The sequence below is a fragment of the Drosophila biarmipes genome, chromosome X (genome assembly GCF_025231255.1).
Source record: "Drosophila biarmipes strain raj3 chromosome X, RU_DBia_V1.1, whole genome shotgun sequence".
Lineage (NCBI taxonomy): Eukaryota > Metazoa > Arthropoda > Insecta > Diptera > Drosophilidae > Drosophila > Drosophila biarmipes.
Window position 1 is genome coordinate 9,844,815 of NC_066611.1, and position 15,872 is coordinate 9,860,686.

Below are 15,872 nucleotides of genomic sequence, written 5' to 3' on the forward strand. Positions count from 1 at the left end.
TGCGATCAAATAGTGATCAATTCAATTGAGTAAAACTTCGCCTTCTCTCTCCAGCCATCCCAAAAGTGTTCAGTCCCCAATCCCCGAAAAACGCATCATATAAGCTTGCTTTGTTTCCCATTCTATGTCACACATATAAATGATGTACGAACGTTTTGGTTTTGAATACAAGAAACTAGCATTGGGTTTATTATGGTAAATTTGAATTTTACTTTCCTACGTATACAAAACTAAAGGGTATTATGCATATAGATCTAGATATAAACATACTTAAATAAAGGAAATGCCAATTTTTTAAAGCTTGAATTTATATGAACATATTTTTTAGACACTATACGCTATATGTATATCTATATATATATATATGGTAGGAACACAAGGATGTGCCATAGGCGCCGTCGTCGTGTCAAAGCAAAAACAAAAAGAGAATGGAAAACCTGCAACATTTTTTGCTAAATGAATGTAATAAAATTTAATGAACCTAGTCATTAAGTCCAAGGTAAAGAGAAAAGTAAATTGAAATGCTAAATAAATTTATATATTAACGATATGCATATATACATATGTAATTCGATGCAAAAGAAAGTAAAATCTAGAAACTTACTCGAAAGCATTTTAAAGATATTTTGTTTGCCATCTTATGCATATACTTTATATATTTTTTTTGTTTCTGTTTGTTTGCTTGAATACTTCAATTAAATGTATAAACAATTAAGTAACGAAGCGGAATAAATCAAGGTTCAACTAAAAGAACAAGAAATCAAACACAAAACAGAATCCTAATTATATAAACTAAGGAAACTCATATTAAAGCCCAAGCTACAACTAAATGAAAAGACTACAACTGGGGAGGAGAACAGAATAAGTAAGTTTATTACTACATTATCGCCGACACATTCAGACATCATTCATATGCATTAACTACAAATTTACAAATACCGCAGCGCAAAACTACAGCATCTAACTAAAGAAATCAAAGAAAACTTCAACTTAATAAGCAAACACAAGAAATTCTTTGCAGGGCTATTATATAGTGAACAATGTTGCCATTTGATACCATTTTTTCCACAAATAAAACACACATTTGATATATAAATATATATTACTATATATACCTTATATTCCGAATCGAATGGAATTTTTTGTAATTTTGATAGAAACATTCAAAACATATTAAAAACAGAAAAGAACAAACAAGCAAAAACTGTGCGAACGAAACGTGTTACGAAACCTATGAAAAATAAATGCGAGAAATGCCTAAGAAAAATTTGAATAAAAGCAAGTTACGATTTATTCCCTGATGGAAAGGGATGGAGGGGAGTGGGGAGATAAAACAGAACATTTCTTTTTATAAAGCGGCGCGTTTTTAATACAAGGTAAGTGGGTTTTTTTTTTTATATATATAATACAAAAATAAATAAAAATAATAGTATTGTTTGTACAAAGAATGAATTTCCTCGAAAACTTTTTGGCCAACTCACTGTCACGCCTTAAGATAGGTCAAATCATATAAGTAAAACCATATAGGTTTAAAGATATAGGTAAATTATGACAACTTTAATTTTAAAATTTTACTAAAAATGGATATTGATACGACTTATTTTCGAGCTTATCCCAGACATCCTTAAGGACTTATAAAAAAAATTATATCAATCTTTGGTAATTTTTAAATATCTTAAATTTTTTTTTAATTCGGTAAAAAGCCCATCGAATTGTATGGAAAGTCATTTAAAAGGTTTAAGTATCAAGATATGCTATATAATAAAATACGTTTTTGATGATTTTTAAATATCTTAAAATTGTTAGAAATTCAGTTAAGAAAAGTCATTTAAAATGTGTAGTTCATTGGAACTGGTTTATTATAAAATATGTTTTTGCATTTCCCTTTGATGGTTTAAAAATTTCGTAGAACTTCAGTAAATAAACCCAAAGAATGTTGAGGAATGTCATTTAAAATATTTAGGTATCAAGATATATCATATAAAGAATATATTTCAGTACTTCCTCTGATAATTTTTAAATATCTTAACATTTTTCAGAAATTCGGTAAATAAGCCCATCGGATGTTAAGGAAATCTTTATTATATTTCAGGATATCATATATCTTAACATATAGTTATGTATTTCCCTTTAACGATTTTAAAATGTCTTAAAATTGTTAGAAATATTGTAAATAAACCCAAAGAATGTTAAGGAAAGTCATCTAAAGTGTTTAGGTATCATGATATAATATATCAACAAATTTTTTTGTACATCCCCTGCTTTAAGTCCCAGGAACAGTCCTCCCACTTTCGAGCTGAGTCGAACAAGCAAACCTTTGCAAATTTACGCATTTTAATGGCCTCGCAACGAAACTGACCAGAGTCGGTGGGAGAAAGGCTTTCGCCTTCTCTGCCCACGACCTCTGCGTCGACGGCGACAGCGGCGTTGGCAGCGACAGAGGCAGCGGCAGAGACAGCAGCTTCAGTCGACATAATTTTCAGTTTCCTTGCCGCATTTTGTGCGAGTTTCAGGGGTTTTCGGTGGATTTTAGGAGGTTTTTGGGGGGTTTTGGGGGTGGGGCACGCACTGGCTGCCCACTGGGCAGCAGAAGTAAGAAGAAGACGAAGATGGAGATGGAGAGAAAGGGTTGCTCTGCATACGAGTGTGTGTGCGTGTTGTCGGACCTTTGCTTGGCAGGCATTTTATTTATGCTGCGTGGTCCTTTCTTTGCAGCCCTCTCCCCCGCTTTGCACTTTTATGCCCCTTGGACGCACACTAGGGGGGCGTATTAAATTTGCCAAAGTTATGCAACAATATCAGCTTTGACAGCATTTTTATTGAAAGGTATGTATGGAAAACATTTCTTAAATCTTTTTCTTTTGCGAAAAATGTTAAATTACAGGACTAAACAGGTCAAAACAACGAAATTATAAAATTAAACAATGCCATTACTATAAGAAGAATTTCTGTTTCAGCCAATTTTTATAATTTTTAACATTTTTACGAAAAATGCTATTTTTTAGTTTTTTTTTTTATTGTAAAGATCTCCATCCCGTAATGAAATATTTATTTATTTTGCATTTTTTTTAACAGGGTTCATCAGGATTTTTTGGGATTTCTATTTTTATGAAAAATGCTCCTTTTTTAGTCGTTTTTTGATCGTAGTTCACCCAATTTAAGGCGTACAGCGAAAAGACCTACTGTTTTGAGCAGCGGGCGACCTCTGCTAACGATCCCCATCACTGGAAAAAATATTTTAAATTTAAACATTTTTTTGATTTTTTTCAAGGGGGTCCATCAGGATTTTTTGGGATTTCTATTTTTACGAAAAATGCTCCTTTTTTAGTCGTTTTTTGATCGTAGTTCACCCAATTGAAGGCGTACAGCGAAAATAACTACTGTTTTGAACAGCGGGCGACCTCTGCTAACGATCCCCATCACTGGAAAAAATATTTTAAATTTAAAAATTTTTTCGATTTTTTTCAAGGGGGTCCATCAGGATTTTTTGGGATTTCTATTTATACGAAAAATGCTCCTTTTTTAGTGGTTTTGATCGTAGTTACGGCTTTCCTTTGCATGTTTTCAATCGTAAGAACATGCAATTTAAATTTAAAATATATTTTAGAGACCAGTGAAACAGAGGATTATAAATGCTATTGAAACTGCATCCTGGGATATGAGGGATTCAAATATATAGCGGGTATTCGATGGTCGTGGCCTTCGCCCGTGGCCTTCTGCTGTTTAAATTGGCAAGTGCCGGCGGGCGGAGCGGCGCACCCCTGACCACTGCCTCCTGCCTTCTGCCTGGTATCACCCCCACCCCCAACCCCCCCGGCGCCCCTGCGTCCTCATCAGCGTGTGCGAAGCCTTCAACCCGTTCGTGCGTTCGCTGTCCGGCCTGCTCAGCCTCCTTGGTGGGCGGCTGGGCGGTTGGGCGGTTGGGTGGTTGGGCGGTTCTGGGTGGTGGCTTCTGATGGTGGCCAGTAGGTGGGCTTAATTTAAGCGGGTTTTATTTTTTCTCAATTCCTCTCCCCGGTAGCTCTCTTTTTTACATGCTTTCGCTTCTCCTCTTATTTTGTTGTGTTTTTTCGTGTTTTTTATTTGATTTTCCTGCGTATTTTTACTTTTTTGGGGTGGCTCTCCGCCTGTGTGTGTGTGTGTGTGTGTTAATCTCGTTATGTTGTCCTTTGTTTGAAATGCCCGCTGCTGCAGCGCTGCCGCGTCGCCGTCGACGTCGACGTCGCTGCTGTAACTCTTTCGCTTTATTTTTCTATACAATTTGATATATATGTATATAATGTAAGTTGCTTGTATTTATTTTTTCCGTCGTCGTCCAAGTTAAACAATTTTAATTGAATTTTGACAAAAATAGGGGAAACCATTTGTTCACGAAGAGAAAAGGGCTGGGGAGTTGGCCACTCGAAGTTGGGGCACACGTGTAAGCAAATGAGATGCAAGGAGGAAGTGCTTTATAAGGCGAAATTTAGGGAAAGCTATTGCCCATATCTTGGGTAAAACCTAAAGTCACACTAGTTACAATATATTAACTTGACTTTTTTATATTATTATTTGTATATAATCATCAGAATTCGAATGGCAAATAAGAATAAATAAAGTAATAGACCTGATTAACAGATTTTAAGTAAAACTACAACATTTATCAGAACTCAAATCAATATTAAATAAAAAACAAATTGTAGATAAATACAATTTGAAGTTGTCATATTTCATCCTTGAGATACAAATTTAATTGAACAGTGCAGAATACGCTACATATCTTACAAATATAACTTAAAATTTAATTTAGTAAATTTAAATCGCACTAGGTTTACTATTTTAACCAGTCTTTTTTGAAGGCAAGTAATGTATTTGATCATTTTAAAAAAGGTAATTATTTTTTTAAAATGATTAAAATTTGAATGAAAAAAAAATTAAATAATATATCTTATTTATTTATTTTAGATGCAATTTAAAAATTTAGCAGAACTCAAATTAATATGAAATACAATTAAAGATGCATTTTCATCAAAATTGTGGCATTAAATCCTAGAGATAAATTTAGTAATTTAGCGGTGCAGAACAAGCTACCTATCTTACAAATTTAGTAAGAAATAAATCTGTTTACTTAAATTCTGTTTATATCTATTTCTTAGATGCTACATAGAAAAGATAAGATTAAAAATGTTAAAAATTCAAGATGCATCTTCATAAAAATGGTGATATTTTATCTTTGAGATAAATGTAGTAATTGAAGAGTGCAAATTATGCTACTTATCTTACTCAAATTTATAAGAAAATAATCCAATATAGTGTATCTGTTTACTAAAATACTGTTTATGTTTGTTCGATTGGATGCTGCTTAGAAAATATGGATTATAGATTATTTTATTAAAGATTATATACGAACTTATACATACACATATATCATTTTAAATCATCTTGTATATTTTTCACATGATTCTCTTGATTTAATTCTTAGTAATACGAAATGATTTACTGATGTCTTCGCCTTCGGCTAGGTGCTTAGTCTAAGCCCAGCACCGGCTGGTTGGACTTTTCTCGGCCTGATTAAATGGAGACTACGAGTATTCCCCGGAAGGGCTGGCGCAGCACTTTCCACCTCCTGGCACGCCATTAACCGGCCGTTGCCATGACAAATGATGCAAATTTAATTGGGCAAAAGCATCAGCTTGCCGAAGAACATGGTCAGGCGAAATGTGAGCGAAATTGAGATCCGAGGCGGTTGTCCTTTGATATTTAATATGTTTAAATATGCGAAGTCCTTCGAGCATGTCAGCAAAAAAGGGACCTTCTGCCGGACACACACACACACTCTCCTTTACACATAATGTGTGTTCCGGCCCGGCTAGAAACATCAGCAAAAGTCCAAAGCGAAATTCATTCAAACGAAACGAAATGAAACGAATTCAATTGATGACGACGACGGAGCTGGAATAATGCCAATGAAGAGTAAAGTAGATCGATAGATAGCCCCTGCACACACACATGGTCATTATGTGTGACCTGGGCGTTCCAAAGGATGGGCGGCAGGTCTACACGCGGCGAAAAACCCCTGGACAAGTGTTCATTTGGGTGGAGAAGTGTCTCAAGAGTGTGCACTATCTTCAAAATGCAATTTCTACATGTGCCAATGCCAGATATTGGAAATTATAATAGAACTACTATAGATGTATCTCTTCATTTAAAATATATTAATTCCATCATTGTAATACCTCTAATTTTATTGAGAACTTTAATAAAATTGCTAGAGATAACTATACAAACTTAAGACCCAATATCATTAAATGGATCATCACTATATCATAATTTTTTAGAACTATTATAGAACTACGATTGATGTATCTATAGGAATATCATTGCATTGATCATCATTATACCTACCATTATGTTGCTAGCTATATTATAAATTCCATAGAGGTATCTCTTTATTTAATTTAATTAAATTGATTTTTTAATTATTAATTAATTTATTTTATTGAGAACTTTAATATAACTACTATAGATATGTCTATAAGAACATAAAACCCAATATTATAAATTGATAATCATTATACCTCTAATTTTATTTTTGAAAACATAAAACCGATTATCAATTAATGGTATTCTTTTTAAAAGATTTCAAGAATCAATTCCTTAAAAAACTGCCATACAACATCATTTTCGAAAGCCCGCATCAAAGCTTTGGTCTTCATTCTTTTGGTTTCCGTGTAGCGACGGGGTTGACTAGAGATCGTAATGCAAACTGTCAGAATGCGTAACTCAATTTACAATTTTCCCTTTTCCGCCTTCTTCATCGCAACAAAAGAAAGCCAGTGGGCGGGGGGTCCAGTTTCTGGCGGGTGGGGGGCTAGGCTGAATTAAAAGAAAATGGAAAATGCTAAAAAAAGCGGAAGAAGAGGAAGAAGAACAGAACGAAGAGAGCTGGACGTCGTCAATGTCCTTGCTGCAGGGTTGCGCTCGCTGCGTCCCTTTCTCGCGCGCTTTCTCCCACCCCCACTCCCACTTTCTCCCTTTCCCCCATGATAAAGACACCCAAGTGTGCGTGGCGTGTGTCAGGCCGAAGAAATGTGTGTGTGTGTGTGCGTGGGGGGGGGGGGGAGGGAGGGGGTGGTGTGGCTGAGGGTGTGGGTGGTCAGCGCTGGGCAGCCTTTTTGTTTCGCACGAATCCTTTCGACACAAAAAACACAACAAAAACGAAAGTGAACAAAAATGTAACAAAATCAGAGGCGGTGGGTGGGGAGGCTGCGAAAGGGGTTGAGGGGGGAGGGCGGAGATTGTGCAAAAAGATGGAAAGTACTATACATACAGAGTACAGTAATCCCTTTCACTTTCTGTAAAAAGAACATAAGTTTACTTACAAATTATTAAATTATACATATTGAGGAAAATTATTTCCAGAACCATAAAATAAATATTCAAATAAATAAAAGATATTCTCTCAATTCCCATAATTTAACTAAGCCCATTTACCCTACACTAACAGATTAAATATTTATCTTACAAAAAAAATTTCAAAAAAATAAATCCTCTTGATCGCTTAAGGTAAGCAAATAATTTTTTTTTTTTTAAAACATACAAAAATAATAGTTATATTAATAATTATACAATACAAAATAATAATTACAATAATAATATAGTTATATTAATGAAATTCCGTATGATTTTCCACTTAACACGCCTTTGGTTTGTACTTTTGAGGGAATAGAAATCAAAAATTGCATTTTTCACTTTCACTCTAACATTACTCAACGAATAAAGGGTAATCTATAAATTGCCTTTTAAATATCAAGTTGTGTGGTTGTGGAACATAGCTAACTTATGTTTTTACAATATTAAGAGTGTTTTTTAGTTTATAAAAGGTATGAATCAAAAGTGAACTATCAACATATTATCAGGTTGACACTGGCAGTATTCACTGTACACGCAAATCGTACAATGTGCGTTTGGACAATTGGCTTCTGAGAAGCTTGCCCCCCTTCGAGCCCTAAAAAGCCTTCCTACCCTTCCTACCCCGTTTGTTATTTTTCCCTTTTTTTTGCGATGTTTGCCAAGCGTGCAGAAAAGCTGACCAGCACAAAAAAAGAAGCCAAAGGATGAGGAGCCGGGAATGAAGGCGAGCAAACGCACAGAATTATATAGAAAATATACAACAAGAAGAGGGCCAGCAGCCAGCAGCACACATAAAAAACCGAGCGAAAATCTCTAAAAGAGAAAGCGGTGCGGAGCGGTGGGTGGACGGGTGAAAGTGCCCAAAAGGGTTACCAGAAATTGCGTCGGCAGAAAAGCAAAAAAAAAAGCGGCAAAGAAATGTAAAGAAATATACGAAATCACCCCCTTTGGCCAGGCTTACATGCTTACAGTTATTACCATGATAAGGTGGACAGATTGTCCTGGGGAGGGAGTGCTGCCGGTGGCAGTGCCAAGTGTCCTGGCGTCCTGGTGGTTGCCCGGCTAGCTGGTGGCTAGCAGCGATCCCGCTTTCCGGAAACGAAGGAAAACCCGCGGACCACACGGACCACGGGCTTATCTGCCTAGGCCGGAAATGAGTTGTGCCACAGAACGCAGGCTGCAAGTTTATGACGGGCTTCAGATTCAGCGGCAGTATCCTTGGAGAGAGAGGATGCTCTGGGGTCACACGGCATTTAAGACAAACATTTGCCATTCATTATCATTAGCGCGCCTTAGATGCAGATAACAAATAATTGGTTATATCATAAAATACTAAGAGTATCTCAAGATTTTACCCCAAAGATCCCTGGGTTTTCGCTTATTTTTCAACTTATTGCTTAAGGTCCTATGAAATTTGCTTGATTTTATACTGGGGTTATATATACATAGATAAAAAATAATTGGTTATATCATAAAATACTAAGAGTATCTCAAGATTTTACCCCAAAGATCCCTGGGTTTTCGCTTATTTTTCAACTTATTGTTGAAGGTTCTATGAAATTTGCTTGATTTTATACTGGGGTTATATATACATAGATAAAAAATAATTGGTTATATCATAAAATACTAAGAGTATCTCAAGATTTTACCCCAAAGATCCCTGGGTTTTCGCTTATTTTTCAACTTATTGCTTAAGGTCCTATGAAATTTGCTTGATTTTATACTGGGGTTATTTAAAACAGTCATTTTTACATTTAAAAATTCCACATTCTTAGTTGAGAGCCCTATTTTATCAAGATAGTCGCCATAAGGTCATAATCGATTTAAATTTAAGTAGCTGTCAAAGGCCATAATCGATGCAGATTTCTTCAAAGAAAATGTCTCAAATTTGGCATAAATACTCCTAAATATAATAATATAACAAAAACTACAGTTCGAGTGAGTTTCAGCTCACAGGAAAATATTTACATGCTTGTACATAAGTCCCATTGAATTAAAACTTAATAAAATCTAAGGAAAGAAGTATCTAATAAATAATCAATACCTGCTAGAATGAAGAATTTCCGTTTTATTCGATATTTATTTTAATGGTAATTATGATGCCATGTATTTGGATACAAAAGACAAGCCAATAGACCGCCATTAGAGCTGTTTTCTCTTCACTTTGGCCACCAGGAATCACCATTAGCCCTGCGCCTTTGAACCAGAAATGCTGACATCCACGAAAGCGGGGCAAAGTACACAAACAAACCCGTCTTCCTGCCCCTGCATATGCATATATCATTAAAAATAAGGCCCAGACACACATTTTCTTCCCCCAACGCAGCCATATTTCATAGTTCCCCTTCTCACATGTGACTTGTTGGTCAAATACGTCGAGAATCCACGCCCCCTGAAAAGTATGCTAAAAAGGAAAACTCAACCAGCATTTTCGGACGACTGCAGGACCAAAAATCGCCAACGGAAAATGATAAATTATATAAAAACCAATTGTATACATATGTACACGTGTATCTGTGTGTCTGTGTGCATGTCTAAAGAGGCAAGAAAAAAATAAAATAAAAAACAGAGCGGTACAAAACGCAGGAAAAGCGAAGGGAAATTTTCCCTTGAATTTCCATTCGCAATGTTATGTAGTTGACAGACCAGATGCCCCCTTTCGATTTTCTTTTTTTATTTAAGTAGGAAATTGTGTCCGAGCTGTCTCTTTTCTCTCTCTATCTCCCTCCCGCTCTCTCTGCCTTTCTTCTCAAATGATTTTCTTCTGTAAACTTTCGCTGGCCGTCAGAGGCGGACAAGGACAAGACAACCCTTTTAGGCCAACCCGCCTCGGGGGGTGGTGGGTGGTGATTCGGAGAGGTTGATTTCTGGGCAGCACCAGTGCACTCAAAAAAAAAGTCCATTCAAAGCGAGGAAAGAAACGATCTACTCTTTAATAAAGAAGTATTCCCGAAAAAGCATTCCCCAAGAAGCATTCCCGAATAAGCATTCCAAAAGAAGCATTCCAAAAGAATCTAATAAAGAATGAATAATTTCCTTGGTATAGAATCTATCAGTTCTTATAAATTTATCATAGTATGATTATCTCAAAATAATATTTATTTTTTTCGAATAAGGTCTACAAAAGAATAAGGATATATGTTTTTGGAAAAGATTAATTACAGTGAAATAACTTAGGACTATCAATAACTCAATGTAAATGTAAAAATTAAAAAAAAAATTAGTTAGATTTAAAAATAAATGTTATTTCAAGCTAAAATATGTCAGCTAGGTAAGTTCGATTGTTAAAGAATATAAAAATTTTGCACATAAAAAAACGTAATAAAAATGGCAAAACATTATTATTATGTATTATTATATTTTTTTAAAATACCTATATATATTTCCCTTGCTTATTTGATTGAGCTATTTTTTTTCGAGTGCTTTAGTGTCGCCTCGGCCTGTCATAGCCAGGCAAAAGAATAAAAATAAATAAATAAAAACAAGAATTTCGCCGTGATTTTGCATTTCTCGGCAGGACTTTAACCCAAATAGCCGTGCCTGCTGTGGGAACTAAGTCACTGGGTCTGGTTTTAAAATAGTCGAAAAAGAAAACTACACATTCGGGTGTGTGGGATCCCTGAGTCCTGTGTATCCCGTGTGTTCGGTCATAAATTAAGCATGCTGCCCGCAAAAGTATGCTATGGATTTGAACTCGGCTGGCGAATGCGCTGAGGCGTAGAAATGTTAAAGTTACCAGAAAAAAGACGGCCCAAACTTTCTCTCCGCCCGGAATTCGAGCATCCCCACATCCCCATCCCCGTTGCCATACCCACCCCACATTTTCCATTTGTTTGTCTGTGGTCGCAGGACTTGAAAACTACTTTGCCTAAGACAAAGTGCCCCAAAAACAGGAAAACACACACACGCATGACCAGAAGTTAGCCAAACTTATATAAAACTAGCCCCTCTCCGCCCGCCCTTCAAACAATTTCCAACAGCACCCTTTGCAGGCAAACAAGAACTCGCCTTGATTATAAATTTCAACTTAATTACAAAAACAGAATTTAATCCCTTCAAAGTGTGTCGCTGACTTGCCTATTACGTATGTACAAGCAGGCCCGGCCGAATGAGGGGATGCGGTCGCAAACTACAAAGGACGCTTAATAATTTATGGCCAACACAACTATCCGCTCCACTATCCACAATCGCCCGAGGCGATTGAAGCCTCATGTCGCACAGTGGCGCAAGACTGGCTAAGCCACGATCAAAAACCACTAAAAAAGGAGCATTTTTCGTAAAAATAGAAATCCCAAAAAATCCTGATGGACCCCTTTAGCAGAGGTCGCCCGCTGCTCGAAACAGTAGGTCTTTTCGCTGTACGCCTTAAATTGGCTAAGCCACGATCAAAAAAACACTAAAAAAGGAGCATTTTTCGTAAAAATAGAAATCCCAAAAAATCCTGATGGACCCCCTTGAAAAAAATCAAAAAAATGTTTAAATTTAAAATATTTTTTCCAGTGATGGGGATCGTTAGCAGAGGTCGCCCGCTGTTCAAAACAGTAGTTATTTTCGCTGTACGCCTTAAATTGGCTAAGCCACGATAAAAAAAACACTAAAAAAAGAGCATTTTTCGTAAAAATAGAAACCCCAAAAAATCCTGATGGACCCCCTTGAAAAAAATCCAAAAAATTTTTAAATTTAAAATATTTTTTCCAGTGATGGGGATCGTTAGCAGAGGTCGCCCGCTGCTTGGGTGAACTACGATCAAAAAACGACTAAAAAAGGAGCATTATTCGTAAAAATAGAAATCCCAAAAAAACCTGATGGACCCCCTTGAAAAAAATCAAAAAAATGTTTAAATTTAAAATATTTTTTCCAGTGATGGGGATCGTTAGCAGAGGTCGCCCGCTGTTCAAAACAGTAGTTATTTTCGCTGTACGCCTTAAATTGGCTAAGCCACGATAAAAAAAACACTAAAAAAAGAGCATTTTTCGTAAAAATAGAAACCCCAAAAAATCCTGATGGACCCCCTTGAAAAAAATCCAAAAAATTTTTAAATTTAAAATATTTTTTCCAGTGATGGGGATCGTTAGCAGAGGTCGCCCGCTGCTTGGGTGAACTACGATCAAAAAACGACTAAAAAAGGAGCATTATTCGTAAAAATAGAAATCCCAAAAAAACCTGATGGACCCCCTTGAAAAAAATCAAAAAAATGTTTAAATTTAAAATATTTTTTCCAGTGATGGGGATCGTTAGCAGAGGTCGCCCGCTGTTCAAAACAGTAGTTATTTTCGCTGTACGCCTTAAATTGGCTAAGCCACGATCAAAAACCACTAAAAAAGGAGCATTTTTCGTAAAAATAGAAATCCCAAAAAATCCTAATGGACCCCCTTAAAAAAAATCGAAAAAGTTTTTAAATTTAAAATATTTTTTCCAGTGATGGGGATCGTTAGCAGAGGTCGCCCGCTGCTTGGGTGAACTACGATCAAAAAACGACTAAAAAAGGAGCATTATTCGTAAAAATAGAAATCCCAAAAAAACCTGATGGACCCCCTTGAAAAAAATCAAAAAAATGTTTAAATTTAAAATATTTTTTCCAGTGATGGGGATCGTTAGCAGAGGTCGCCCGCTGTTCAAAACAGTAGTTATTTTCGCTGTACGCCTTAAATTGGCTAAGCCACGATAAAAAAAACACTAAAAAAAGAGCATTTTTCGTAAAAATAGAAACCCCAAAAAATCCTGATGGACCCCCTTGAAAAAAATCCAAAAAATTTTTAAATTTAAAATATTTTTTCCAGTGATGGGGATCGTTAGCAGAGGTCGCCCGCTGCTTAAAACAGTAGGTCTTTTCGCTGTACGCCTTCAATTGGGTGAACTACAATCAAAAAACGACTAAAAAAGGAGCATTTTTCATAAAAATAGAAATCCCAAAAAATCCTGATGGACCCCCTTGAAAAAAATCAAAAAAATGTTTAAATTTAAAATATTTTTTCCAGTGATGGGGATCGTTAGCAGAGGTCGCCCGCTGTTCAAAACAGTAGTTATTTTCGCTGTACGCCTTAAATTGGCTAAGCCACGATAAAAAAAACACTAAAAAAAGAGCATTTTTCGTAAAAATAGAAACCCCAAAAAATCCTGATGGACCCCCTTGAAAAAAATCCAAAAAATTTTTAAATTTAAAATATTTTTTCCAGTGATGGGGATCGTTAGCAGAGGTCGCCCGCTGCTCAAAACAGTAGGTCTTTTCGCTGTACGCCTTAAATTGGGTGAACTACGATCAAAAAACGACTAAAAAAGGAGCACTTTTTATAAAAATAGAAATCCCAAAAAATCCTGATGGACCCCCTTGAAAAAAATCAAAAAAATTTTTAAATTTAAAATATTTTTTCCAGTGATGGGGATCGTTAGCAGAGGTCGCCCGCTGCTTAAAACAGTAGGTCTTTTCGCTGTACGCCTTAAATTGGGTGAACTACGATCAAAAAACCACTAAAAAAGGAGCATTTTTCGTAAAAATGGAAATCACAAAAAATCCTGATGGATCCCCTTACAAAAAATCCAAAACAAATTTTTAAAATTAATTTTTTTCAGGGATGGGGAGTGTCAGCAGAAGTCGCTCGCTGCTGTACGCTTTGATTTTGCTAAGCTACTACTAAATTGAGTTTTTTATCCAATATACTCCTTTGTTTAAAAAATCTGATTAGGAATAACACTTACTTATTAGAGCTATGGCTAATATCGACAGCTTAGACTAAGTAAATACAATTTGTAAATCTTAGCTAAACCTAAAAACCTTTTAAAACTTTAATCTGGAGACTTGCTCTTGCTACGAGATTGCAAATATTCCACAAATACTCATATACACACATCATGGTTTTCAATTGAGAATCTCAAGTCGAGTGTGGCTATATCTTTGTTATGTTTATGTAGAAAAGCCGCTGCCCACATGCGCTCACCTGGCATATTTCTGTGTGTACAAAACCCCCCGCCCCCGAAAGGCACACATACATGCGTAGGTAAACCAATTTCCACAGAACATTTTAAATTTCATAGCAAGAATGGCGAATGCCAAGCTGTAGGCCCACCCACCCCACACCCCACACCCCACAGCCCACACACCACGCACACGCACACATGAACAGCAACTTAACTTACAATAAAGGACATTGCCCACCCAACCCCCTGCCCCAGCCCCCAGCCCCCTCTGCTGTATGTAAAGTACGCAAGTTGTGTCCAAAGGCCCGGGACCTTAGGTCTTGGGTCTGAGGTTTTGGGGTTCGTTTCTGCACTATTTTACATACGTAATGCGAACTTCATGGGTCCAGAGCTCATAAGCGCCGTCGGCCAAGGCTTTTGGAAATTAGCGTGGCTGCCAAATCAGGAACCGGCTTAAGGAGCGCCAGGATTTCGGAGGGGTGTGGGTGGTGTGGGATTGGGATTGGGATTGGGGGGATGTGTGTGTGCCTGCCTGGGGGCGGTTTAGTGGCAATCAACTGGGAATACTGGCCCAGAACACACTCTTTTTGCCCCGACGAACATGAAACGATTTAAAAAGTTATAAATGAATGTTATGTGTACCCAACGAGAAGTAGTCCCTTCAAGAAGAACAAGATAGTTGCTAAGTTTACCCTTAAATATGCAGTTAACTTAACAAATTGCATCTTCCCTACATAACTAAAAAAAAAAAACTAAAAATTAAGTAAAACTAACGAATCACATAGTATTTTCCATATTCTTAAGTAATGAATCGCACCCTTTGAGCATCCGGTTTAGCAAGTTCCTTCACGGTTTGCAAATGTTTTTTAAAAATATTATTATTGGTTTAAGGTTACAAATAAATATTACTACATATTTGTAACAATCACAGGAAATCGCATCCTTCAAAAGGATTTCACATATAACCATATCCTGGTGTTTATAATACTGATTCCTTATAGTACAAAATTGTGCATGTTTGTGCATGCACGTTAGGCATGTTTGTGCATGCACGTTAGGCATGTTTGTGCATGTTTCAGCATTACAAAGTTTAACCCATCTCAGCCATTGTGCTTTTTAAGCAGACTGTGGTTTCTGCTTTCTTGATTGCAATTGCAATTCTACTTAGGGAAAACCTTTCGAATTTATTTCCAAATGCATTTGTACACTGAATAGTTGATGCCCCATGATTGACACAGAAACCAGGAGTAGGGCAGTCCCAGAGGAGCGATTTTTGGCCTGTTTTTGAAGTCCGATCAAATCGCTTGAGCTGAAAACGCCGGCATCCGCAAATGTTTTTCAATTTCCCAAATGTATTCCAAGTTGTACCCCATCCCCGAGCCAAAAACAGAAAACGACGGGTGCATGGCCAGAACTTTGATCTCTGTATTATTCAATATATTGAAATTTGAAGCGTTGATGTCTGGCTGTATTGGCCGGGAATTGCCAGCAGCTGCCGGCAAAGGACGCAGGACGAAGGACAGCCACTGACTTGTGACTGACGGCGATAGAGGGGGGGTGGCGAG

At 36.7% G+C, this 15,872-nt stretch overlaps 1 long non-coding RNA gene across 1 annotated transcript in view; it reads right to left on the reverse strand.

The window, feature by feature from the left end:
• Positions 1–15,872, reverse strand: part of LOC127011456 (uncharacterized) — a 44,683-nt gene that overhangs the window by 12,039 nt on the left and 16,772 nt on the right. The gene's annotated exons all lie outside the window — the stretch shown is intronic.